A 3,519-nucleotide genomic window follows, 5' to 3' on the forward strand; every position below is an offset into this window, starting at 1 on the left:
AGGGATGAACTAACCTTGGGTTTTGTCGATGATGAGTTCATGTAGGTGTTGAAGGTGTGGATGCTCAATGTTGATGTAGATCATTTGGAGCAATCCATTGGAGTGAGTTGCACTTTCAATACCTACACGGGTTAGTCCCACAAGGAACATACAAGAATATCCGTAGACATAGAGTGAAGCACACATATGATGATGTCCATGAAAGCATTAGGTTACCTTATCCCTTGTCTTACCAACAAGAGGTTTTGTGACTCCTTGAACTAGTGCAAGATATGGAAATTGATTGCACTTGTCCTTGCCAAAATGAATGTGAGTGAAGTATGTTGGCGGAGTCACCCTCAAGAAATCTCTAGTTCTTATTCTTTGGGATCCACATCAACTTGATGGGAATCCTTGGAGTTGTAGTAGTACTTGATGAAGTAAAACTTGATGTAGTCTTGGGGACCCACTTGACCATGAACTTAGGAGCTTCTTCAAATGAATCAATCGCTTCTTGAAGCTTGTCCTTGCCTTTTAGCTTGTAGTCTTGTGGTGGAAGATCATATTGAGCTTATGTTCCTTTGAAATAAGTGGGGTCATACTCTCTTGTTGAGGAATAAACTTCGTCTTGGGGTATTGATCTTCTTCCCACTCAACTCCATTGGCATTGAACTTTCGTTCAAAACCAACACCTTGATTCTTCCGGTGCCTTCCTTGCTTGTGTACAATTTCCTCAAATTTCCTACTTCCGACAAGGCTCTTGTAAACACCTTTCTCTATAATTCCCTTCAATAAGCTATTTTCTTGCTCAAGTGTAACTTGTCTAAGAGAATCATTAGTGGAATCAAGAGAACTACTAGAAGCAACAATATTGGGTTTAACATTGTTTTAGCATTGTTATTGTTACTACTAGAAGAAGAATCTTTCTTGTTCTTGTTGCTAGATTTTACTTGTGGCATATAAGTAGACAAGAGTAAACGCTTGGAAATGTAAGAAGCACTCTTCTTTCAAAGATCATCATTGATAGCTTTTAAGAACATATGCTCTTGCTCTAAATTTAGCTTGTTGAAGCGTAGCTTCTCATGAGTCTTTAGGAGCTCTCTATGATCCTCTAGATTTGTTTCATGAGCTAACTTAAGAGTGTTTAGTTCTTTAGTTAGATGCTCAATCTCCTTCTTATCATTGTAATTCGTTTCATCTTGATTAGAATGATTAATAGCAATTTCATCATAGTTTTCATCACTAGTGTTGCCAACAAGTAAATCATCATCACCTAGCAAATCATCTTCATCACTATTTAAATCAACATACTCAGGGTGTGATACCTTAGGGCCTTTAGCCATGAAGCATCTTCCAATTATTTCGTTTAGTGAGTCAAATATGTCGTAGGAGTTGGATGACACAAGTGCAAAACCGGCAACACCTTCATCTTGAGTATATTCGGAGTTGGAGTGATAACTTCTCTCGGAGTAGTTGTCAGAGTCGGAACCGGATACCCATTCACCAACGTGAGCTTGATGTCTTTGTCTTGTGTATCTCTTTGATGACTTGTCCTTCCTTTTCGAACCCTTGCTTCAACGAGAGGGTCTTCGTTCATAACGATCATCTCTACTCCTTCTCTCTCTTGGTGGTGATTCATCTCTTTTACTTCTCCTTTTTGGTGAATCTTCTCTTTTCTTTTAGGGAGCCGTACACTCATTGTAGTAGTGTCCGGGTCTTCCACAATTGTAGCAATTACAATCATGACTAGAAGATCTTTTGTCATTGTAGGACCTTGACTTGGAACTTCTCTCTTTGCTTCTATTCTTGTAGAATTTGTTGAAGGTCTTCACCATTAAGCTCAATTCTTCATTGAAGACTTGTTTCTCACTTGATGTTGTAGGAGCATCACATGAAGCTTTATAAGCACCGCTTGACTTGTTGTGGAGCTGTTTCTTATCCTTGAGTGACATCTCATGAGCAACGATTATACCATTGACTTCCGTTGGCTTGAGATCTTTGTAGTTGGGCATCATTTGGATCAAGGTGCACACGGTATCATATTTTCCATCCAAGGCTCTTAGGATCTTCTTGATTACGGATTTGTCGGTCATCTCTTCGCTTCCTAGGCAGGCAATCTCATTTGTGATGAGAGCAAGCCTAGAGTACATTTCGGCGACTCCTTCACCATCCTTCATTTTGAACTTGTCAAGTTGACTTTGAAGCACATCCAATTTGGATTCCTTGACGAACTTGGTACCTTTGTGCATATCAACGAAAGTATACCAAAATTCCTTTGTATTCTCAGGACGGCTGATTTTGTTGAATTCTTTGGGGCACAATACATTGAAGAGGATATCACAAGCTGGAGCATTGTATTGCAACATCTTCATTTCTGCCGTTGTCGCTTCACGATCCGGTTCTTTTCCAGCCTCGAAGAAATCACCTTGCAAGCCAATACTCAAAACAACCCAAACGGCGGGGTTATGACCAAGAATATGCATTTTCATCTTATGCTTCCAACTAGCAAAATTCGTACCATCAAAGTAAGGACCTCTATGGTGATAATTTTCCTCGCTAGACGCCATACTCTCCTTGGTTGTGAAACCAAGGCTATGACCACCAAAGCTATGGAAATCAAATGGAGACCAAAGCTCTCATACCACTCGTAGGATCGAAAGTAGGTCTAGAGGGGGGTGATTAGACTACTTGACCAAATAAAAATCTAACCATTTCCCAATTTTAGTTGTGGGCAGATTTTAGCAACTTAGCACAAGTCAAGCAATTAACCTACACATGCAATTCTAAGAGTGTAGAGGCGGAAAGTAAAACAATGCATATGAAGGTAAAGGTAAGGGTTTGGAGAAGGCAAACACATGTAGACACGGAGATTTTTGGCGTGGTTCCGATAGGTGGTGCTATCATACATTCACGTTGATGGAGACTTCAACCCATGAAGGGTAACGGTTGCGCAAGTCCACGGAGGGCTCCACCCACAGAGGGTCCACGAAGAAGCAACCTTGTCTATCCCACCATGGTCATCGCCCACGAAGGACTTGCCTCACTCGGGTAGATCTTCACGAAGTAGGCGATCTTCTTGCCCTTACAAATTTCTTGGTTCAACTCCACAATCTTGTCGAAGGCTCCCAAGCGGCACCTAACCAATCTAGAAGACACCACTCTCCAAAAGGTAATAAATGGTGTGTTGATGATGAACACCTTGCTCTTGTGCTTCAAATGATAGTCTCCCTGATACATCTCCAACGTATCTATAATTTTTTATTGTTCCATGCTATTATATTATCTGTTTTGGATGTTTTATATGCATTAATATGCTATTTTATATTATTTTTGGGACTAACCTATTAACCTAGAGCCCAGTGCCAGTTTCTATTTTTTCCTTGTTTTTGAGCTTCCCAGAGAAGGAATACCAAATAGAGTCCAAACGGAATAAAACCTTTGCGATGATTTTGTTGGACCAAAAGACACCCAGGAGACTTGGAGATCAAGTTCGAAGAGCCACGAGGCGTCCACAAGGGGGGAGGGCGCGCCCCCATGCCT

Source organism: Triticum dicoccoides, chromosome 3B, assembly GCF_002162155.2.
Source record: "Triticum dicoccoides isolate Atlit2015 ecotype Zavitan chromosome 3B, WEW_v2.0, whole genome shotgun sequence".
In the NCBI taxonomy this organism is placed as follows: domain Eukaryota; kingdom Viridiplantae; phylum Streptophyta; class Magnoliopsida; order Poales; family Poaceae; genus Triticum; species Triticum dicoccoides.